Source organism: Spodoptera frugiperda, chromosome 2, assembly GCF_023101765.2.
Source record: "Spodoptera frugiperda isolate SF20-4 chromosome 2, AGI-APGP_CSIRO_Sfru_2.0, whole genome shotgun sequence".
In the NCBI taxonomy this organism is placed as follows: Eukaryota; Metazoa; Arthropoda; class Insecta; order Lepidoptera; family Noctuidae; genus Spodoptera; species Spodoptera frugiperda.
In genome coordinates, this window is record NC_064213.1 from 1,887,671 (window position 1) to 1,914,346 (window position 26,676).

A 26,676-nucleotide genomic window follows, 5' to 3' on the forward strand; every position below is an offset into this window, starting at 1 on the left:
CTCGGCTAACGAGGCAGTCAATTATTATTAGATTTCTGTTGTGTATTGCAGAAAAAAACCTAAAAAAATCGATTATGTCCGTCAAATTACATTAATTATAAATGTGTTGAGAAAAACACAAACGTTTTATAATCTTCAAAGGGAAAAAGGTAATGATGTATAAAATCAAATAATTAATAGCCCCTGAAACGTATGAAAACTAATAAATAACTCTCATTGCAAAGAAATAAGGTCGTAATCTGCATGAGTTTTTAAACATCGACCATTTAATTTGTGTCAAAGAATATGTCAAAAACACCTCATATTCATTTCATTTTATATTTTGCGTTTGATAATACTTAATTACTAAGTCAAGGGAAGTCAAAGGGTAGTTCATAACGTATTTATATCAGATAATTATATACAACCTTTGACAAAACGGTTTATCTTGAATAAAATATGAAATAAAGAAAAACATTTATTTCACACGTAAAAAAAAAAATTGACAGGTAGGTACAGAAGGAGATGGCGGAATGAACTCGATGCCTATGAAAAAAGATTGGCACAGAAAGCTCTACGAAGAGACAAGTGGAAAAGAGAGAGTAGCCCTGCAGTGGGACAAATAGCTGAAAATAAAATAATAAGCAGGTACAGTTTATGCAAAGATTTGATAATAATAATTTTATGTATTGTATGGGTTTTATACATTATGTGCTAAGTCTGCGATGAAATGGGATTAGTTCAGCATGTGCAAGATAGGGCCTTGCGCTGGTATTCTACTGGCCCCAGAAAATAGATGACCTCATAAATTAGATGACTTCAGTAAAAAAACGTGGTTTTGATTTTATATACTCTAAACATTGTATTTTTGAACTTTAATGTAGGATAATGTGTAATTTTACTTGTCTAATAAAAATTTTTTTGTAATTATAGTTGGAAATATTACTAAACACTTGCAAAGTATTTTTTTCTTTAAAAAAATAGTTCCAAGACCCCTAATAAAATGTATATACCAACATACCACACGTTACGTAAAAAATGCAAACAGAAAAAAAGCAATGTAAAAAAGACCATCAACAATGGCTAGTGCAGCGCCCAATTTTATATACACATAGCTGCCTAAGTACTATACTGTATACATATAAAATATGCTCGCGAGACTTGGTCCAGTCACGGATTCAACAGTTTTGCGCGCGCCTCAACTCATCCCCTCAGTGTTCTCTGTGCTGTTGGACGACACGCACGTCCCCTCACAAACCCATCTTACCGATGTTCCAAATTTAAAAAAACGCGCGTTCTATAAATTCAAACGGATTTTTTTTTATATATTTTTTTAGTGTCGTGTGCCAGTGCTTGCGCGTATAATGTGGTACATTTCAGACGTTGGGTAGCAGAAATGCCAACATTTCGATGATAAAATGATTGGAGATATTAGGATTTGAACTGTTACTGCCAGGTATTGTGCTTTTATTTATTATTATACTATATAATAAATATTACTGTTATAATATAATAAATATATTTACGTACAAAAAATTCAATTCACAGAAACATTAACAATTTAAAGCTGTAATCGTTTAAAAACAGAGAACCGCGCATTAAAAATTCTAATCTTGCTTCGCATTAAAAAAACGTAACGTAACATAAAAATCCTTTTTAAACTCGTTTGTTATATCTTTAGAATTTATTTAATTTACCGTTTATTTCCTTTTTAATTAATTCTGTTAACCTGGAGCTATCTTCAGTAAGTTATGTGACACTTATAAGGGATGGGACGATGTGTGGATGTGACCCTGTAACGACTAATAAATTAGGCACGCACCTTTTTTCTCATATTAGGCTGAATATATGCTAATATTTGTATATTATGCATGTAATTTCAAATAAAAAATATTTGCGTTCTATTCAGGTTTTGGTGTTTATAATAATTGTGGATTAGGTCATTATTTTATATTTTAAGTATTTTAATACTGTTTTATAAAGGCCAGTAATAAAATCTAATGGTATCGTTCTCTTTTAAAATCTCTTTTTAAAGGTTAACGATTGCCTTATTTATTAAACGTAATTCATTTATTTCTAATTAATAGACTTCTATTTTCAGAAAAAAGAATGCACGTACTTATAAGAGCACTTAAATGGTTGCCGTTCCATGGATAGAAAACGTTGCATACAATATATTTTTTAAATACATAATACTGATAAAATAAATATATCTCACAATTAAATAAAACATATTTTTTGATAATTAGATATTATCAGCTCATTTTCTTCCACTGATGGACATAGCCTCACCAATAGCACGCCTTTGGGCTCGATATTCAGTTCTTTATACCTTAGACTTCGAAAATTTCTCAGTAGTAGCACGGAGTCTGGAACTATATCCGGTATATGGCAATAGGCTCACTCAATATTACATGGGACGTGGATGTGCATTATACAGTGGCATTACGTGCCGTAATACACGTAAAGTAAAAAAAAAAAATATTTCTTTCCACAAACCAAGTACCAATAAAAAGTATCTAAAATACAATTACAGATTTGGTCCTTGATCTCTGGTGGCTGAGGTAGGCAAAAAGCTGAATACAGGTTCCCATTTTATCAAGTTTACAAAATCTGTATAATAATATTATACATGTGGGATCAAATACCTAGTTACATAAGACCAATTACAAAAGAAAATTATTATTAATTTATATAAATTAAAATAAGACGATACGACACGATATATGCTAGACTCCTTCAGACAAACATATTTTTAAAACTACATAATGTAATGTTTATAAAACAATAAATAGTTTAATGTATACCAATATATAATTAAACATCGGTTACCCATCATTTTGAAATATGCCCAGAAGATTACCATTTCTAATATTGCGAGACTATGGCAATAATTGTTTTTAATAAATAAAGTCTAGTATACGGTAATATTATACGGAACTCATATAAAGAAAAATGGTGCAATATAATTTTATTAGGGATCAATTTTATAACAATTTATTTTAGTTTTCATTCCGCTGTAGAATACAATTTACCACTACACTGGATTAAAAACGTATTCTTAACATGGATTTCCGAAATAACGCCTGACGCCTCTATTCTTAATATTTTAATTTTCTAATAATTAGTCAGTAAGAGTCTGACACTCCCTCTCGCCTCGCCCAAGGCGAGAGAAGTCAATGGATGATTTTCTCCCCTTAAAAAGAGTTTCTAATAATCGAACTAACGAATAATTCGATGCATTTTTTAAACGAAGAGTGGTGTTAGTTAACACATTGAACGCCGTGGTGGTCACCGGTGACCGACGTTAGCGGAGGATTTGCCTTCAACAGTTTTCTATTGGCAGTCAAAGACTTAAGCAAATTTTTATTTTATTAGACATATTCAAAATGGTCCTTAATTAAAATTAGGTACAGTTGAATATCAATTAACAAATAAAAACTGTAACTCTACACTATTATAATAATGATTCTTTTTAACACTATTATTCTAGTAATGTTAGAAAAACTTGATATTTTTAATTATATCCAGCCACATCTGTGAGCTATAATGGATTTTAAATTAGTATTTTCTATCTAAACAACTCGAAAGACTAACAAAAAGTTAATTTTACAACGGACTGCTTCGAAATTTTCGTCCAACCATTTTGTTAATGTGATTAAATCTTACCCAGGACTTGTACTTTGCATATTTAAATGTATTTTGGACATTAGTTACTGGGTAGTGAATTTATCGTTGGTGGTCCTTCGGTACGCAGACTGGAAAATTATAAAATGAATTTTTCGTTAGTGTATGAAATTAAAAATTAGAATATAAATTCACTATTTACTGGCTATATAGTAATTATATAAAATAAAGTCATTCAACGTCACGCCTTTTATCCCCGAAGGGGTAGGCAGAGGTGTAAATTATGGCACGTATTTAATGCCGCTATACAATATACACCCACATTTCACCATTTGTGTTATAAGTCCCATGTTATAGGGAGTGTGTAGTGAGTCTATTGCCATACACTGAGCACAATTCCACATCAAAAAAAGCCCAGTAATACATTGCCCGACTCGGGAATCGAGACCATAAGGGCAATCTCTTTTTAACCGTGCCTATGTACTTTTTATTAGAATAAAAGCTAGTGCAATATTAACACTAGAAGGGTCGGGGAAATTGCATACCTTCAAAGACCGCGACCATCAAATTGACGGTATATGATAATTACGGAGAAAATATGATTGAAATATGTACCTATGTGTGTTATAAAAACAAAATTACGAATTTTAATTAATGCTTTTAATTAAATACTTTGATTAGTTACATAAAACATTTATTACAAATAATTTTTTTAAATACTTTTTTTACACATTGACCACAAACAGCTTTCTGGCAAATAGTACATAAGTCACAAGTGCGGTTCTTTTTACATTTTGAATTAATTTGACATTGTCGTCTTTTTTGTGATGTAGAAGGCTGTTCTTCTTCAATAGTTATGTTATCCAAACGTTGAAAAGCTGATGCACTTTGTTTTTTATTCACGTACTCTGCGCGAAGTTCACTTACAAGTTGTAGAATATAATTATGACGAGAAATGTTTTCACCTGTAACTTGGCGATAAATAATCCATGAATTTATGGCGGCCAAATCTAGAATATTATAGAAGACGTGGACTGGCCATCTTCGTGTTCCAGCTCTTACAGTATATTTTCGTGCCATTTGGTCAATTATATCCACGCCTACCTTAGTTTCGTTATAAAATTGTATAGTCTCCGGTAGTTTTTTTTTTGACTCAGCATCAATATGAATATTTTCGTGTAATGTACTCAATACAATGACATTTTTCCCAGGTTTACCTTGATAAATTGTTAGGGTTGTGTTTGTTGCCGATTTCAGTATAAAGGTTTCATATCTCTTTGTACGAATGTTTCTACAATTCGCTGGTACTTCTCGTCTTGCCCGTTTAGGGAACAGAGAGTAAAGTTCCCTAAGAAAAGGAGGATCCTCCGACCAGGCGAGGTGATCATGCCTGGCGGGCTTTCTGCCCAACTGTTGTTCGTTGGGATTTTCTATCCGTGTTATTTCGCATGTAAACTTCGTATGTGCGATGCAGGATATTTGTGACGTCATCCGTTGATTTGCTCGTCGGTAGTCTATGTGCGACTTCTGTCATCTGTCACTTGTCACATGTCAATGTGTCGCCACATCACTCCCCCCCAAGACCGGAGGTCGATCCTGTTGAGACGGCTGTCGATGCTTGAGATGAGCGATGCCAGAGCCAGTGAAATTCCCTAGTTCCAGTGAGTCGGAACTGTGCCGCTGAATGCCCAGTGAGTCGGGTGAGCGGTGCAGGGTGATACTCCAGTGAGTCGGAGTAGTGAAGCTCGCAGTGTCCCACGGTGAGTCGGGGAATAGATGCTGCGAGGGTAGGTGCGTAGTGGCTGGCGTCTGCGTTGACGGGAGGAAGACGTCCTCAGACCGTGTGCAGAGTGCTGTGCCTAGACGCTGATGAGGCCGTAGGGAAGAACCAGGCTGCATATCTTCGATGTAGCGTGTGGTGGTCCCTGATGAGGCCGAGGATGCTGGTTGGCTGCGACTTGATTACCGCTCAGCGGAGAAGTGATGGGTGAGGGAGATGGCGATAAGGATGACGGTGCTGATCTGCTCCGTGAAGGTTGGTTTCAATCACGTCGGGGTCACCACTTTAGGGAACAGCGAGTAAAGTTCCCTAAGAAAAGGAGGATCCTCCGACCAGGCGAGGTGATCATGCCTGGCGGGCTTTCTGCCCAACTGTTGTTCGTTGGGATTTTCTATCCGTGTTATTTCGCATGTAAACTTCGTATGTGCGATGCAGGATATTTGTGACGTCATCCGTTGATTTGCTCGTCGATAGTCTATGTGCGACTTCTGTCATCTGTCACTTGTCACATGTCAATGTGTCGCCACACCCGTCTCATTGTTCCAACAATACTTGTACTTTCAGATCTAAGCTTTTCTGCCAATTTTAGAGATGTGAAAAAATTATCCGTTGTAACGTTCCGACCTTTTTTGAGGTAAGGTTGTAACAATTTCATAACAACATGTTCTGGTAACGACATATTACTTAGGCGCTCACTATCTTTTCCTAAATAAGGAAAACCCCCACACAGATATTTGCTCTCAACATCCACTAATAACCAAAACTTTATTCCAAATTTATCAGGCTTGTTCGCAATATATTGCAAAAAAGGGCAACGTGTTTTCGATGGAAATAACTGCTCATCAACAGTCATATTTTCACCAGGAATGTAACACATTTGGCAATTTTCTATAAAATTATTCCATATATCAGAAATCATTGCAAATTTGTCAGTAGATAAACGTGTATTACGCGTGCTTCTCAAATCAAATCGTAAATATTTTATTATTTCTTTGAATCTATTTTTACTCATAGTATTTTTGAAAACTGGCGGACCCCATTCTAAGGACCATAAAATGTCTAGGTCTAAATGGCTCATGTTGTAAGCTCCACGTGCATAAATCAGTCCAATGAAAGCATCTAATTCATCTAAAGAAATTTCCCACGATTCATCTTGACATTTGATACGTGCTTCAGTTTCAGTGCACAACTTTATGCGTCGTAATATAAATTCTTGAATAAAAAGACGCCAAGAAGTAATAACTTTTTTGGATTCTACATACCGCTTTGCATATGGAGTGGGACCTGGGTTTTCTCTCAGTACATTTTGCCGACTTCGACGGCCCGTCGTTCCACCACTAAAACTAGGAATACACATTCAGTGCCATCACTAGCCACTTGTCTCATACCTATTTCGGGTAATGATGACGTTCTGACTTGCCTCCCACCACGTGTTATACTTCCCGAATGCACTGCTCTTCCGCTGGATCCAGGTCTTCTGCCACGACTTCTACGTATACCACGTTCGCTGTGTAAATTACTGTCCTGCGTTTCATTGTCGAAATGACTTTCAGTTGGTATGTCGGCTTCTGAATCCTCAGATGTAGAACTTTCTTGGTCTAGCTGAAAGTCTTCATCTTCGTTATCACAATGCGTTACTGATAATTCATTGCCACTTTCATCACCTGAGTCATCTTCTTCAATATTACAAAGTTGCGATAACTCTCGTTCTATTTCTAAACTCGAGAGCTGGTTGGAACGCCGATTGGAATTCATTATAAAATAAACACACGACAATTCTCTTCAAATAATCAGTTGAAACTGTAAGTCATGTCAATAAACACAACATATAAATATATACCTTCTTATCTTGAAGGTAGAAACAAAACTTTTGTTTATAACACTTCAAAGTATTCAAGTACCGTCAAATTGACGGCGTCCGGTCTTATTAGGTATGAGTAAGCATACCCCGCATATCAATCATTATTTATTTATTTTTATTAAGTTAAAACTTATACAATCATAAGTTATGAAAAGTCATTAAATATGAATACAAACTGAAATACAGACAAAAAGTTATTAGCCATCAAAATTATTTTGCCGTCAAATTGACGGCCATGGCCCTTCTAGTGTTAAGTGGTATTAAATACTATAAAAATCAACTAACAGTACATAAAAACCCCATGACCTACACAATGAAAAAAATAAGCATATCTCAACAATAATCTTATAACAAAAAATATCTTGTAGCGTAGGTACAATAACATGTCAAACAATAAGCTTACATAAAAACTACAATTCATCCAACAAAACAGCTAGTACGAGAAAACATTCGTATTACAAACAAAACAAGTCCTTAAGTTACTTTTTTACAAATAAATATATTTCATATCTTGTAATACACCCACAACGAAATCCCAAAGTTGTCGACCTAATATACAAGGTGTTACAGAAAGAGTTTATTCATATCAAGGGCATGACTTCTTTTGAATCATAACAAATAATACGACAAAGGATTTTCAGCTCTATATATTTCTACTTAACATATTCAGAACTTATGAATAATGTTTAAAGACTGAAAATCGAACTTTTGAATAAGTACATTACTATCACAATTCACAAATTCCTTAGTCATCCTAAGTCAGACATAAAGTATATCAGTGAAATATTGACACGTTCTTTAACAGACTTAAAAAAAGAACAAGGCTTGTGCTCAATTATCTCATAATTGGTCAAACCGATTTCAAAATCTACCACAATAATCAACCGACATCAAAGAGGTTTTAAAAAAAATTGTTACATTTAAGAACAGGTTTTAGTATATTAACTGACATCAAAAAGAGGAGATTGAAGTTAAGTTAAGTAAAGAAAAATTCACGTTAATCATTAAGTACCTACTAACATTTTGAACTCAAACTCTGCATAATCACTCCCAGTTGTTATTTTTCGAGCTTAACAACAACTATCGACTTACCTTAATACCCTATATACAGTCGTTCGACAATAATCAACATTTTGTAAGCATCCCACGCACGTCACTGCTTCCGACACAAAAAGGTCATAACACTATTAGACCAGATAAGCGATAAGCCGTCTCAAACGAATCTGATTTTCTTACCAGTCACTTACAGAACTAATACTGTGAAACAATGTTTTCTTGGCAAATAATAAAGAGAATTCTTTTTTGGAGGTGTTACATAAGAATTATTATATGGAATTGTATGTTACACTTACATAATGCTGGTAGACTGCTTCGTTGGCCGAGAGGTTGCAAGTGCGACTGCCGGCCAAAGAGTTTTGAGTTCGATTCCCGGGTCGGGCGTAGTATTGCTGGGCTTTTTTCTGATTTTCAAACATTTCTCCATAGTAGCACAGATTCTGAAAATGTGCCCGAAATATGGCAATAGGCTTACCCCCTATTACATGGGACTTATAACACAAATGGTGAAAAGTGGGTGCACATTGTATAGCGGCATTATGTGCCATAATGTGCACCTCTGCCTACCCCTTCGGGGATAAAAGGCGTGCCGTTGCTTTTTTTAATTCTGTTTTGGAGGTGTGACATAAGAATTATTATAATATGCAATTGTATGTTACACTTACATAATAGTCAAAAGTGTTTAGATTGCTGTAATAGCACGGATGCACAAATTAGTGGCGAGGATTGGCAATAAGGTCATCCCAATTACATGTGACGCATACGCTAATAACTGCTGAAAAGTTGGTTTTATATTGCATATTGTAAACTTCTGTCCACTCCTTGGGGGATTAAAAGGGTGACGTCATTTTACGAATTATGTTTATGAAATCAAGAAAGAAATAACAGTTATTATTTTATTATAACTTTCGTGAGACATACTAAATATACATATATACTGCAGCTGTTTCTGTCAGTAGCAGCGCGACAATCGTCGCGTCATGTGTCGCGGAATGCTGCTCATGAATATGAGCCTCTAGCAAAGCTTGAAACTAGTCGAGTTCCTCGTCAAACAGTTACGATAAAATATTAATTACTTTTGATATTATTTTAGAAATACTCCTGTCACATTCAAGAGCAACCTTCGTGTAATTCAGAACTTTACACATAATTTTTGAACCCACCGTCATTCAACACATACACTAAATGAATCCGGTAATAAGTACAACATTTAAACACACAATAACATTAAAAGAGTATATTAACAATAATAAAGTTCCCAAACGTCGGGTCGCTATGCTAACCGGATCAAAGGACTACAAAGCTTCGGCTTTATTTCATTACGGACCTTTGATACGCCTTAATTTTTGTTAAAACCAGATTAATATTTCACTGTTATTAAAAACCATATAAGAGTCGAAACACAATTACTGAGTTATATTGCTACAATGTAAAATAAATTATTTGAATTGCTATTGTGTTTTAAGACAATAAAAAATGGTTATATACATATAATAATCTTTGTGCGTATATTTGCGTTGGTAGCTAATAACGTGTGAAGGATTATATTGTAATGAATTTGAGTACTCTTTGTACATAGAATATAATATCAATTTATACACATATGTGTATATTATATTCGTCATGGTTCCATAAGTAATTATGCGCAGACATGCTTGTTGCCCCGAGAACATCTCTAGGCAACCCTTCTTAGGAAATGTATGATACGATGGGATAAAGATGGGAATGTTACTGACGTAAAGCCATCAGTACTACTTATGATTCCAGTGTCCCTGTTGACATTTTCATGGATGGAATTGGCTACAAATACCGGCCTCATTGGCCATACATATTATTACACTAAGTGTGGGAGTGCCATGCTTCTGCACGAATGGGCCGGTTAAACCGGAATGATACCATAGCCTTACAGAAAACTGACGTGAAACAATGCTTGCGTTGTGTGAAAGAGGAGGTCTAATTCCTTCTCCTCCCAATATTCCCAATCCTTGATTCCCCAAAAACCCAATTTCAAACTTATAATTAGAAATAATACAATAACCAAATAATTTGAGAAAGTACATATAACTCGAAAAAAATGTCACATGGGTACTTTGCCGTCGGCAGGTTTCTAATCGCACCTTCATGCATGAAAAGAGAGCGTCTTAAACCTCCGGGCTCCCAAGACAGTAATATATGCCAGTAGACAAGTAAGTAATAATCTGAAAAAAAAGATGATGTCGGAATAGTAATAAAAGAGACATGAAACATAAGTACTTAACAAAATAAGCTGTAAAAAATGAACCGTCTAAATTGGAACGTAACGGAGCATCTTACATTATAATTTATTTCATCGTCTATCGTAAGGCTTCTAGTAAATAAATAATTCTCATATTTTACTCGATCGTCTCGTAGAAAGTTCGTACAAATATTTATCAATTGATGTAGTCTCACATAACTTGTACCGTTTGCTGGGAAAGTGTCTGCCATTTTACTCAAAAAGGTGACATCCTATTAATAATAGACGTTTCGCCTCAAGGCTCTATTCGTGCGTTTTGTTATCAATTTTCGTGAAAAAGAAACATCTGGTGAAATGTTTTAATGATGATATTTTAATGAAAATTCGGTTTCAGTGAATTGAGAATGTTTTTGTTTCTTTCATGAATTTGGATCTTAAATTTTTCGATAACCTTAATTGATCGAATGTATCACTACCCAGAATCTATCAAAGATTTTTGGTATTTGAATACTTTGTTAAGTATACAATTATTATGCCTGGTATATGGTAATAGGCTCCGCCTCATGGCTAGCTAGTGCTGAAAATCAGCGCCGTGCCTCGAGCCGTTGTGCTCGGACTTCGGCATTTTAGCTGAGTACTGGCCTTTTTTCGCCGTGTTCCTTATTTATTTACTTTTAAATTATTACCTTGATTTGCATGCATTACATTGTAATGGCTATTTGCGCCAACTGTTTTCCTTTCCTTAATGGCATAACTGGGAAAAGTGAGTAGCATAATATATGAGCAAAACTCTACCCACCCCTCTTATGATTAAAAGGTGTGATGATAATGGTATTATGTTTGGAGTGTTTTCAAGTACTCTTTTTAATTTAGAACATAAGTAAGTGGTGAAATAAAGTTCATAAGGTCTTCATAATAAAGGACTATAAAAGTCAATAAATGCAAAAAGTTTGAACATTTGGGTTGTTTCGTTACTTAATTACAGCATTAATGGTCAATTTATTTGTATTAGTTTAGATTTTATACGCTTAAGTATACTTAAGTAATTGTTATACATGTTCATTGAAAAATATTGCTGTTTGCAAAGTAGATGTTTTATTATTTTTGTAACAACAAAGTATAATTTAAAAACTAAGTAGAGACTATGAGATGCGGACTACCTAGCGGGTTAACCGGGGCTCAATGTCGAAAAGCCTTGGCATTTTATCATTATTAGTAATTATTTTTCCCTTTAAAAAAGAAGATACCATTATTATTCCACTTCTTGTCACCCTGTAGGTGACTTGTAATTCGACGTATCTCTCTGGGAGGTAATAATACAACAAATTTTCTACAAAAGCCCTGAGGTCTCTTGTCGTAAAGTGGCTACCTTCTAAGATATTCAACATTTTTGGTTTTGGTAAAAAATCCAGAATTAACTACAATTTTTTTATCAATTGCCAATACATCAATAAACATTTATTAATACTAATACTGGCAGAAATATCATTCGTTTTAAATTAGCAAGCAAACTTTTATCAACAATTTTGTCACTAATTAGGTTTATCTGGATTTATTTTAAATAATGATATTATACTAAGCCTACAAACAAACTATTAGAAAACCCGATATTCTCATCTCCCGAGAGGAATACGTCAAATTAGAACTCTCCCTATATAGAGGTCCCAAAAATACCTAACATGATGCTTAATTTACTTTATCGTCGAGTAACGTATTAATTGAGTTTCCATTGTACCTACCATGTGACGTCACTTACCCGTGACCTAGAATGCCCTTCAATATAAACGCCTTCGATCAGAAGAGACCTACAAACTTTTCTCGTAAAAGAAGATAAACATGATCATTTTACTTAAGGAACAAAAAACGTTACGTTATTTGAAACTTTGCAGTACTTGTGTACAAATAAACAACTTTCGGTTCAGTTTGTTTAAGTATTATTATATAGATCGTTCTATCCTTTCGAACTTGTGGGAATTACTCTTTATTGTTATATGTTTAGTGATCAAATTTCATTGGCAGGCTTATGTAAGAATTATCTTGAACTATACTGGAATTAAGGCAGTTAAGAGACTACGCATTTGAATGGAATAGAGAAGACGTTCTCTGATAAGTCTAAACCTTTTAAACTGCCTTCCCCAACCCTACTGAACATGTCGATTATCACTCTTAACGTATCATAAAATCAGTGTAGCTTTTCTTATGTTATGATTCTAATAAAATTATTTTGCATAGTTCATACTCTTATAACTTAACTTCTGACAGCGGATTTGCCCACGTTTCCATGGGATATAAGTATTACCCAAGTCAGCTCATACCCTGTCTGTAAACCAAATTTCATCAAAATCCGTTTAGTAGTTTCAGCGTGATTGACAGACAAATATCCAAAAAAACAAATTTTAATATTTATAAAATTTGTGTAATAACAACAATAGAACTAACTGCTTAGCTGAAAATTTATTTCATAATATTTCGAGCTAAGTTTCTGGGACAACAGCACTGCATTCAAGACTGTCACAGGTACAAATCAATACTTTCTTACAAAGATAATGTTGCTAAATCACAAATCCCTCTTTATTCCAGTTTCGAACTAAACTCGTCAAGACAGCCTTTACTTAAGCTCATTATTATCGTTTACTCTGTAATTTAGTAGGATAATAATTACACTGCCACCCTTGGAAGTTGGCTAAATTGCCTCCCTTACACTAAATAATTATTGAGACCTCGGATTGTAAGACTTTAGTTGAGCGTAATTAATTTGCGCAAGATTTTAACTTTTGTTTGGCTTTTGCACGCACATTGTGTCTCTTGTTGGTGTCTGGTCCGTATAGTGATGGCGTTTAAATGGTCGTATTATAACTGATCCAAATCAATAATAATTTTATTTGTGGAAAAGTGGCTTCGTTGGATTGTTATTTTCCTTGTAGCAGTATTTTTTATAGTTTTTGATGGTATGAGCAACAGACGGATTACCTGATAGTAAGCAATGGCCGCCCATGGACATGCAAAGCACCACAGGCGTTACAAGTGCGTTGCTGCTTTAGGCATTTGGGGGTTAGGAAGTTAAAGGTTGTTAGGGAATCGGGATTTGAAAGATTGGTAGGGGGTAATTGGGGGTAATTTTTATGTAGATGAAAATCATTATAAACTAAAAACACATAGATAATTAAAAACTGCTATATACCAGTATCACTTGAATACCACTATAATTAAATCCTACACAATATCACAAAATACCTTAACATTATTTTAAAGTTATCACGAATCAAATATCAATATTATATCCAACTAGAAATCTAGGGAGCATGCTACCGTAGACGTGGTACCAAGACATTTCTCTATTAATTATTCAATTGCTGGAGTTTACTGTAATTATCTACAATTGGGACGTTCACCCTATTCGACATTGAAAGGAAAATAAAAACAAAGCGACCAATATTCAATGTTACGTCCGCCATCAATATATTTGAAATTATTTCAAATATTTTAGTGGATATGTTATTTAATAAACGTTCAATTTGTGTAGGAATGTAATGTATATATTGTTTTTTATATTAATTCTTCTATATACATAAAATTTATGTGTTTTCTGTCGTGATGGCCCGAAGGTTTAAGATGTTTGCTTCTCATTCATGAGGGGCGCGGGTTTGAAATTTACCAACGATAAAGTATCAATGTGACTTTTTCCGAGTTATATGCGCTTTCTAAGATTATTTAGAAACCATTGACAAACGGTGAAAGAAAACATCGTGAGGAAACCTGGGCTTATAATTTCTAATTATAAGTTTGAAATCACCAACCCACATTAAGCAAGCGTGGTGATTAATGCTCAAAAATTTACGTTTGTGCGCGATTATCTCGCGTTACGCTGAACCGATTTTGATGCGGTTTCCAGCATAATATTTTTCAGACTTAGGAGAAGGGAAATTACTTTTTTGGATATTACCTGACATCAAAAATATGGAGGCGGTAAAGAAAATTGAAGGCGGTTCCCCTTTTTTATAAAAAAAAAAGGTATTTATAATCTCAGAACTTCATTAACACAACTAAAATACAAATCGTTTTATGCTTAACATTTCAACAAGACTATGACTACACTGAATATAGTAATCATAAGTAACCTAATACATTAACCAACCTCAGAGTGATACGTGTAATATCTTGCACGGCATTATGCTCGCTATTATTACTGTAATAATGGAAAAAATCCCTCACGTTCATCTTTAATGAATATGTCCTTACTTGAAGATAGGTCGCAGCCCTGACATTGAAACTACGTGTCTACCTTGAATATTAGAGTGTTATTGAAAAATAATTCCTAAAGACATTCAAAGATATTGTCTACATATTGTATTCAAATTGTTTTGTAATTTTACGCCTTAAGGGAGGCGCATAATATTCGTATAATGTATTATAACTGCTATTTTTTACCAGTTATATTGTGAAATAATGAGTACGCCATTTAAACACGAGCGTTATTTCAAGATAAGTGTTTTTATTATGAATTTTCTTCAAATTTACAAATTACTAGTAAGCACATGAACTGCATTTTCAGCGCGAGGGCGCCTCAACTACAACTTAAGAGTTCTTGTGCGCTGCCTACCCAACCAACAAAAGTTAGTTTTATAGAAGGCCATAGAACGTTTTGTAAAAACTAAACGGTGGTCAAATAAAAGGCCAAAGAAGGTGCATCTACAAAGAAAGTGGCGCAATTATATCTCCATTCAGTGTTAAAGTAGAACTATAAGGGTATCAGGCATGACAATTTTGTGATATAGCCACCGCAGCACTACTAAAGTGTTTTTGGGTACTGTAAAAGAGTTCATGATTCCATTACATCACTAAAATTCATCATTCATTCATTTTACATTCATTCACGTCGCTGCAGTGTCTCAGTGTTTTAGAAGAGAAATAAAAAAATAAGAAAAGTGACGGGGTATCGTGGTGACTAAGATATTATTTTGTACTTAATCGAATTATTCGTCTCTTACGAGGAAAATGTTGTGCGACTGTAATTTTACTGATAAACTATGTATGGATTTACGACATATTTGAATGCCCCCTTCGAATTAATGAGCTTTTACTAAAATATTTTTTTATTTTAAGTTATAAACATAGTTCCAGCTTCCTTAACTCTACTATAGTACTCATTATGATAGATTACATCCACCATTACATGAAATTAGGGTTCCTTTTGAGCTTGTTTGTTATTTTTGTTTTATTTTTTGTCCTTATTCCATAAATATGATGAATACTTTTGTTAATGAATAAATGTTATGGTTTATAAATCTGTGTAGGTACTACGTATGACGTCAGAGAAGTATAACTACATACATACATATCGTCACACCTTTAATCCCCGAAGGGGTAGGCAGAGGTGCACATTATGGCACGTAATGCCACTGTGTACACCCACATTTCACAATTATTTATATTGTAAGTCCCATGTAATAGGTGGAAAGCCTATTGCCATATACCGAGCACATTTCCAGACTCCGTGCTACTACTGAGAAATTTTCGAAAAACCGAAAAAGGCTCAGCAATACTTCGCCCGACCCGGGAATCGAACCAGAGACCCCTTGCCCGGCAGTCGCACTTGCAACCACTCGACCAACGAGGCAGACTTTTTATTGCTTCGTGTGAAATATTATAATTAATAGCCCAATGCTTCAAACCATCTCGTAGTTGCTGGTTTTTTTTTTCAGTTGAATCAATCAAACAATCTGAAAAACTGTCACACCTGGAATCGCTGTCCACAAATGAATTATTCTCCATTTCATCACTGACGTGAACTGTATTTTGTACGGAACCATTTTTTATAATTGGGTCTTCAAAAAGAATTATTCAAATCGGACCAGTAGTTCCGGAGATTAGCGCGTTCAAACAAACAAACAAACAAACTCTTCAGCTTTATAATATTAGTATAGACTAGCTTTTGCCCGCGACTTCGTTCGCGTGGAATAGTGACTTCCGGCAAATTTTTGGTTTTAACCACATAGTTCCCGATCTCGCGGGATCTCTTCAAAAATGAGATGTGGAAGATATTCCAGGGAACTCTTCAAAAATCAACATAATGAGCTCTGCGTTTGAATTTAATAGATGTATACTCACTTAGGGCATTGAAAAAGTAGTTTAAAAACGGACTTAAACTAACTTAAAACTAAAGAAAGCTACGAATTACGAATTTATAACAATTAAAAAAGAAACTATATTACAACCTATCCTCTATGCTATAATAACCAAGCTTAAACTAAATAATTTAAAAGAAACGACTTAAATCTAATCTAATTAAAAAAAAAATAGACTTACAATTTTATTAAAAAAACTAACTACAGTAACTACTAATAATCGATATCAAACTAAACCTACGTTAAATAGTTTAACCAGAAAACCAGGAAAACCCAACAAATAAACTTATTAATTGACAAATACAACGAAACCAATTTAGAATATACGAAACAGCAGGACCACTACAGACAAATAATCATACGACTGATAATACACTTTTTCTACGATAGTACCGAAGCGCTCGGCCGATACCCAACCAAATGAATGTAACGAAACCATAGCGCGATCTATTTCGATCTATCGAGGATAAAGACAACTTGGATTATTTATTTATACTCCGTTCGGGCATTTTCTTTGTACTAAATGTTTTATTATATTGATATTATTTTTTTCATACCTTTTTACTATTTATTTACTTTTTTTCGATAAATTAAAACAATAACATGAACCGAAGTCGTGTAACGATCGACATAGAATTATTTATAAATAATTTATTTCTTATTTTTCTTTTTTGATTTTTGAAATAAAAATATATCTATGTCCTTTCTAAGGTTCTAAACTATATCTGTACCAAATTTCAACCAAATCCGTCAAATAGTTGCGGAGATTAATGGTATAAGCATAGAATGTTCGACGTGATTCTTTAATTTGACATAACTTTTTTATTTATGAACCGATTGACATGAAACAAACACTAAATGTAAATTTAAGCATCCCACAATATATTCGTGAAAACCGCATCCAACTCGGATCAGCCGTTTCTGAGATTAGCGCGCACAGACGAACAGACAAACAGACAAACAGACAAACAGACAAACAGACAAACAGACAAACAGACAAACAGACAAACAGACAAACAGACAAAAAAAAAGTTAATTACATTTTTGGGTTCGACATCGACATAACAATAACCCCTGCTATTTTTTTTATTTTTATTTTCAATGTACAGACAGCACTTTTCTACGATTTTATTATATGTATAGATAAAAATATTGTCGCATTAATTACACTGAACCAAATGTCAATATTGTTGTAGAAGAGCGATAGAAGTGCTTTTACAAAACGGAATTATCATTTAAAAGCATTGCTAGCCTACCTTTATACACAATAATAATGTTTTAAAACACATAAGATCTCCGTTATAGTACTGTTGTGTAATAGAGGAACTATAATAGTTATAAAAAAACAATCTGCTTCTAAAAAGTGTATTTGTGATATAAGTTTATCACTACAGCTATAATGGGCATTAACAACCCTTTATAAGACAATTAAGCTATATAAATATAATTTGAAACTCAGCTGTATCACCAAATCACTCCGATGTAGACTTTTTGTGCCCACTATATTACTGTGTACTGTAACGATGATCTTAAAACCCTCAATATCGTAATATCGTCCTATTCCTGAGTTGTCATCTCTACTTTAACAAACGACACATAGGAGTTCGTTTCGAACCTTTATTGCGCAAATTAGGCGCATTAGGGTGACAGTCAAAACTGTTATGAAGTTCAATTGTTGTATACTAGTAACAATGGAGGTTGCTATAACGCCTGACTATAACAGCTATATAAAGTCGTGAAGTAAACCTTTACATCAACTATTAATAGGTCGTTTTTGCTATATAAACTTATAGAGCCAAACTGTGTTGTCAAACGCTTTTACACAACAATCAGTCACCACTAAAACCTTTATACATCATTTACCCAGCTTTTTTGAGATATAATTTTGGTTTGGTTATAGGGCAAAATTGTTAGTTGGGTATCTACCTTCAGCTTTTTTGTATTAACGTTATGAAATATATCATACGACATACGATTTAAAGTTCAAATTTAAATGACAATTTGGAGCATTGCGTGTTCCTTTACTCAGCAATCGCACGTATAACAATGAGACAGACAATATTATGTTAAAAGATGTTGACTATACAATTTACATCAATTTTATTAATAAAATATGTATAAAGAAATGTAGTGTCAAGTGAAAACAAATTGATGTGTACGTATTGATATAAAAGAGTTGTATAATATAATCTAATCGAATATTGACTAAAACGTAAATATTTACACGTTTAAGCTGTATCGAACATAAAATTATAAGAAAGACATAAAATAAAATGGCTTGGGACGTTATAGTTTGTTTTGTCTATCAAATATTTTTTATGCTTATGTCGATCTACGGTATCGTTCCGTTTAGAATTTGGAGGTATATTCAAACTATTTCTTTTCTTCATATTGTTGAAATCTATTAAATGTTGGTTTATAGAAACAAGCATGTCCTAAATTAGTATATAATTTGAGAGCTACTTTCAACTTTATATAAAAGGTCTACATTGCTTATTAAGATATATTTGATATTTAGCTTTTTTGTGTCATTATTAAATAAAGATTATTCCTGTAGGTGTGTGAAAAAAGTTTATAAATATAATAGACATACTCCGTAACGTGAGCAACAATAACGCTGACTTAAAAAAATTACTTCAATTCGACTGTATTTTTACAATAGTTTAATTTTAATACCATAAAACTGTTTTATTGTGACTTTTTATATTTACCAAAGGTAGTTAGAATATAAAAAAACAAAACATAATCATATTTTTGTAAAGGCTTTCAAACCATACACAAAACAACTGTCGAAACATTTATATAATAAAAGAATTGCGTGTCAATGTACGTATGATAATTGACAAACATAATTTGAAATTAAAATCAACGGGGTGTAACAAAACACAAGGGGCACATTCGTCTAGACGGCAAAAGGTGATTTTTTACGGCATTTTTTAATTAATTAATTGTTTGTTTGTATTAGTATTGTCATCACTTTATTTGAATATGATTGTAGTTAGTATATATTTTTATATGATTAATGGTTGATATGGAATGATGGTAAGCAATTAGTGCCGCCCATAGACACCAGTACCCTTAGTATGAGTTTGTTTGAGTTTTTGTTGAGAGCGCGTTCGACGTTCTGATTGGCCGGCTCGAATGAACCAACCAATCAGAGTGCCGAACGCACTGTCGTTTCGATTACTTTAAATATAAAACAAACTCATACTGAAGGTACTGACTTTATTTCTATCTGCACTACTTTTTGTTTTTCTTTTTAAACATGAATTTGTATACATATACAATTTTAACATTTTTCACATTACTCTGTCATATTAATATTTACACAATTCTAGATTCTGAAGTGAATCTTTCATATTTTATAACTAACGAAATGGATTAAGTTAAAATATTACTTTTAGTACTTAGATTTGATATTTACTTTAAGTTACATTAGAAATAGAAATATATTTTGATATAAATACTTAGAAACATACTGATATCTAACAAAATGAAAGTGGAGAAAATGTAATTTAGAAAAAAATATGTAAAAAAAATTACATTTTTTTTCGTAAAATGCATTAATAACTCCTTTGGTGCTGCGGGTGTCTATGTACGGCGTTAATTGATTGCCATCAGGTATTTCGTCTGCTCGTTGACTCCTTATCCCATAGAAAAAAACTTCAATTTAGAGTGTGGCCCTGGCATGTGTCGCAACGCATTGTACGCCCTAGTAGGGTTGCGACGACACACGACGTCGCAGCTGCGTCTTAGAAACAAACGTGCTGACTGTCTGTCGACGCAGCACCTAACCCTACCTCCCGCAAGTACGTCGATCCGCTGTAACTATGTGTATTAAGGGAACAGCGAGTCAAGTTCCCTAAGCAAAGGAGGATCCTCCGACCAGGCGAGGTCATCAGCTTGGCGGGCTTTCTGCCCAACAGTTGTTCGTTAGGATGTTCTATCCGTGTTAATTCGCATGTAAACTTCATATGTGCGATGCAGGATATTTATGACGTCATCCGTTGATTTGCTCGTTGATAGTCTATGTGCGACTTCTGTCATCTGTCACTTGTCACTTGTCAGAGTGTAATGGGGTATGTCATAAAACATATATGGAAAACGACGCTACGTCGAAGGACACAACGCGGCGCAAAGGACCAATGGGGCTTCGCTCATACTGATACTTTCATTTTTATTGGCGGAAAAAGCGAGCACCATAAACCTATGATCAAAAGACCTTCAGCATGACGAATGCATTGATATTTTTTCATTCAAAGGAAAAAACAGTTGACTGCACCTTAAATGTACGAAGCTCTTTGAGATGAAAGAACTTGCCCTTAAATAAAGGTATCATTTATTTGCTGAGATCATTCTTTATAAAACAGAATATGTGTTTTTAGATATGTATTTTTTTTATTTGTTTATGGCTTGTGATACATTTTATGTAATATTGGCTTTATAAAAAGTGGACAGCAACAAATCACTGTTGAAATTGAAACAAATTCGATCTCATAAGAGGCAATAGACATGTCTGTAACATAAAAATGAATCGTAGAATGTGTTACTAACGACAGCTGAACTGAACTCGCTTTTTTTCGTTGGGTCTGTTATTGTCAGTAGAAGGTTCTTATGTAAGAAAAAAATAACAAATATGCGCAGAATTTTTTTCAAGGTGCAACAAAATTTGACGGATCGGCTAGTATTAAATATTTTTGAACTGCGGAATACCTAAAACTTGACCCATGGTTTAAAGTAAGGTAGTTACAATATTTTTAAAGAAATTGAACACTCACTTGCTATTTTACTTATTTTCCACTACAGTAACAAACTAGTAGGTATCGAAATTTAATCGAATAGATAGGTAAAAATTAAAATGTTTTCCTAAAACCAATCCAACTAAAACCAACCAACCAATTTTGAAAATATCTTAATTTTACTGAAAAACTGAGTGCGTCGTGCGTCGTTTAAAACTTTATATAACTTTATACAATATCTAGATAGGAATTATATACAATGACAGACAAACCCACTTAAAAGAAAGCCTCAAATTAAATCAGCAGATTTAAAAAAAAGTCTTAAGCTCGGTGATAATTACTGAACAAGAAATATGTGTATTATACATATAAATAATAAAATCACAAACGAAATAATGATAATCAACTAATTAATCAGACACGCAACCGCTCTGGATCTGATAATGATGATCACGCCACACGTGTGATGGTCATTTTGCACCAGCTCTAACATCACGTTACATCACATACCTAGGTGACCGCATTACGTAATGTGGTTAGCACTGCCTACTAGCAGCTAGCTACATTGCGTGCTGATTTTAATAAAGTTATCACACTAGTTCTCTCATAGAGGAACGGGGTTATGTTTCTGAGATAACAACTGGATTGTAATGTAACTAGTATAGTATAGAGAATTTGATTTGAGTATTTGGTTAGATCTGAAGAATATTTAGCATAGAACTTCTAAAAAAATCTGTGCGGTATATTGTTATATCTATAGACTCGAGTCTTGCTGGATTTTTTTGTATTTCGAAAAAAATCCCAGTAGTATGACGGAGTCTGGAAATATGTCCGGTATATGACAATAAGCTTACTTTTTTAGCTTACTATTACATGGGATTTACAGCATAAATTGTGAAAAGTTGGTAAACATTGTAGAGTGCCATATTGTACACCTCCGCCTACCCCTTCAGGAATAAAAGGCGATATGCATAATAACTTGAGTCGTATTATATTCAATTACAGTGCTTTAAATAAAATATCACTTAACGTTATTTTAAGACAATTCAATCCAAATCACAAGAAAATAGAATAATAATTTACTAAATATTGTGATCATATTTTGTAATCTTACATACTCTTATAGTACCTAAATAAAACAGGTACGAGATATCGTCACTATAATTATTATGACGTCAAATCTAATCTTGGAATTCCCAGCAATAACACGAGCCAGGGATAAAATACATACATTATGTATACGGATCTATACTTAAACATAACTAAAGCAAACCCTTTCAGAAAAGCGATGACGTCACGTTACTCCATAATGTAAACTTAGGATAAACGGGAGGCAAATTACAAACGACCATGGACGGACGTTACATCAAAATTATCTTATAAATGCATAGAATCACAAGCTCATTTGCCGGTCACTAGTTGGAGCACAGCTGACTGGCTCCACTCCCTATAAAATATGACCCCTACCTATAAACTAATATAGTCTTTATGTATAAGTAAATAGAGCGAGGGAATCTTCTGACCGAGGTTAAAACATTGACCTTTTTAAAACCTAGGATTTCTAGAGTACGAGTAGATGAGAGTCGGATGTGAAATTAATGACGTGTTTTTATTTTTATGTGTTGGTTGTATCGTTACGAGTGTAAGCGAATGTTCTTGAATCTCTTTCCGAGTCACTTTTAGTAATGGTTAATGGTACTGTTTCGTGAAAATGACTGTGTTATCTATTGAACGTTACAAAAGAAACTAGCTAACCGTAGTAATCTGGACTGCATTTAAAACAAATTGACAGCCATTATCAAATGTTTTCAATCTTCTTGTTTGCTGAATGACACTTCTTCTTGTTTGTTCACACTTGCGTTGCTTAAACCACAACAAACCTCAAACAGCTAAGATCCCCCCCTCCCCAAAAAGCTGGCAATGCACTTATGACGCTTCTAGTATTTCGGGTGTCTATAAACAGCGCCGATTGCTTACCGTCAGTTGATCCGTCTGTTTGTTTACCAGATGATCTCATAAAAAAATACAAAACAATTTCCTCTTTAAAAAAGCAACTAATTAATTAATTCTTCTTTCTGCTTACCAATTAAATTTCTACTCGAACAACTTCTAGACAGAAATAAATCTATCCGTCCATTTCAACTGCATCTCACTGAAGATAACTGAACCACTTAAAAACTCCTTAAAATCTGTTAAGTACTTTAACTGCACTCAAAGTTACGATGTAGCGTAGAATGTTTATTTTCATTTCTCAAGACAAAGTTTGAAAATAGCGACAACATAAAGTACTTTGTTACATAAACTGTTTCAGTGTGCAGTTTTACTGTTGTGGTGAATTAAAAAGAGATTAGTGTTTCAGTACTTAGGAGCCTTTTTCTAGAGTATTTCGAGACGTAGTTGGAGCTTGTGTATAGTAAATCCTGGGGCGTCGCTAGTGTCGTATCTGCCGTTTCAATTATACGGTGTCCCCGGACTACCGAATTACCTAACGTGCGTAAGTAAAAAATAAAATTTTCCCAATCTTTCAAAAATCCAAATATCAATTCCTTCTTTTTTCGCGTAAAAAGCATGCGTTTAAAAGTTGGCAGCAGCAACTTTAGGAAAATAAACGTCGAAAACCCCCAAACATGGATTCACTGTTATAACATGGGTAAGTCCCCTCTTTGAGGCTTGAGAGACGGGGCGGGAAAAGACATTGGATGATTTCTCTCCTTCAAAAAAAGAAAACCCCTCAATCAAATTTTAATACGGGGCCCCGTCAAGACACTTTACACCACTGAGTAAATCTGTAAATCTATGTATGTTTTTTCAAGGTCGGTAAAATATAAAGTTATATATTTCGATAACCTTAAGTCTCTGTTGTGATATATAGGTCATAAAAACACTGTAGATATCCGTTACGGGTAATTAGACTAGTAGTCTTGTCATATAACTATTCATTAGCCAATGAAATGACATGCATCTTGCATTGCTTTGTGAGGGACAAATAGCAGTGACTTTATGCAATCATTTTATTATTTAAGCATACATATAAAAGTCGTAGTGTCCCGGAGGCTTAAGAGTCGTGGTAGCCCAAAGATTTAAGACGCCCGCTTCTTATGCATGAAGGCGTAAGTTCAAAATCTGCCAACAGCAAGTACCAATGTGACTTTTTCCGAGTTATACGTACTTTCTGTATATTTACTTATAAGTCATATGTACTTTTTAAGATTATTAATTAGGCACAATTTTCAAGCGGTGAAGGAAAAACATTATGAGGAAAACTAGGCTTATAAATTCTAATTATAAGTCTGAAATCGCCAAGCCTCATTAAGTAAGCGTGGTGATTAATGCTCAAACCGTCTCCATGCGAGAAGAGGTCTTTGGCCTCTTAAAGGCTGTTGATGTGATACATATAAATTAGCTTCATTGTGTTGTACTTTCTGTACCATTAAGGATGTATTTTTCCATTTAAAAATATATAGACGACAGTCAAATCCCAATAAAGACAAACTTGACTGAAAAATCTCTTGCAAGATTGCACACCGAAAAATCACAACGACTAGTACGAGTACTTAGCACTTTTCTCGTTGGAAAATTCCTCAACAATTTCTCTTTGTATTAATGTAAGTACATTACTCGCTCGATCAAATATATGAATTTATTCATATAAGTTGAAGCGTCGTGTTAGCAAGCTGCAGAGCATACTTATGATAAAACATGCGAGGAATGCACTTGCGAGGAACGGAGCAACGATAATAAAGGGATTTATTCGAATAAACATTGCTCGCGAGCGTTTTACATTGTAATAGAGCTGTTAGCTCGCATTATGTTGCATCATGGAGCAATGTTTTGATTTTTATTACTGATCTTCCGACTACGCCCCTCACTTGATAGATTATCTTTCAAAATCCTCTTTCTCTCAATTTGTGTACTAGGTCTTGTCTAAGTGAGCATTCAATTTGATAGCCAATTTCATTTGTGTATAAACACATTTTAACCAAAACACCAAACACCCTGTCTTTCAAACTTTTACACCAAAAAAAAGTTTTAAAATATTCTGTACCAACAGAATATTATTAAAACATTTTACAAAGACCTTTCTGCTCTTTATAGATCAGAATACATAAAAGCATAACTTTTAAAAAGCATCCGTTAAACGCTTTAAGTTTGGACACGACATCACGTTGTCACTTATTCGAGCCGTGTCACGCGTGTCATTAGTCTCCGTCACGTCACGCGACACGTATCGGCGTCACGTCATGTCGCCGTAACATGTCATAACAAGTTGCGGGTGGGAATTGCGTGTTTATTGTTTCAATTGAGACGTTTTAAGGACTGCTGCTAACATCAGCTTTGTTGAGTATCATGCTGAGCGGTCGGGATATTTGATTTAGATTTTTTTTTGGAAGTTTAAATTGAATTTTGTTGTGATTGAGGTTGTGCGTATTTACGCACAAATGTATTTACATTGTATTACAAATTGCTTCGTAATCATAGGTGTAGATGTTGATTAAGTTCATTATCAGTGTTTCGTCTTAGTGGTCATATGTTCACTTGGTGATCAAGACCATACATAATAGTTTAGTACTTTTAACATTGACATCTAGATATCTGGAAAGATACTAGATAAACCAACTCAATGACATTTTGTCTTAATAGATAATAAGAAAATATTTACGGTTTATTCTTCAAAATAACTTATAAAACAAAAGCCTTACATACCACAGAACACTATCTAAAGCCTCAATAATCTAAAAACAACGCGAACAATTTGAAAAATAAAGAATAAAAAAAACAACTGGTATGATGTAAGAAAAACCTCTAGAATACTTAGCTCTAGAGAATTCCGAGCGCAGCAATTTTATTGAAACGTGTAGGTATGAGAATTTTTGCGCGAATTTTTCATAAGTTTCCATAAAGTTTATTCTTTTTTTTTTGTTTCGTGTCCATTAGTGGATTTTATACAAGTATCTGTTTTGTTTTCTTTTCTTGTTATAACATTAAACAACAGGATGTTTCTATTCTCCTAAGGGAAAGAGATGTTTTACTTATTGATAATAACTACCACATTGACTAAAAGTAATGGTTTACTTACGAAAATATATTGAGAAAAGCTCTACTAATTACGAGTTACAGAGGGTCTACTAAGCAGTAGGCTACATTGCACACGCTACTCAAAAATTTATGTTTTGGGTCTTGGTATGATGTGTATAATTATGAACATGTATATTTGGAAAACGCAACCACGACAGAGGAGCAAATCCTAGTGTGGGGCAACTTTTTATAAATAAAAAAGAGAAATCTTCTGCACA

General features: G+C 34.0%; 1 protein-coding gene across 1 annotated transcript in view; it reads left to right on the plus strand.

The window, feature by feature from the left end:
* The first annotated feature begins 1,171 nt into the window (after nt 1-1,171).
* The window catches only part of LOC118269422 (5-hydroxytryptamine receptor), a 102,401-nt gene continuing 76,896 nt past the window's right edge, over nt 1,172-26,676 (plus strand). Inside the window, exon 1 of the mRNA XM_035584528.2 lies at nt 1,172-1,435. The gene's annotated coding sequence lies outside the window, so the exon portion shown is untranslated. The remainder of the gene's footprint in view (nt 1,436-26,676) is intronic.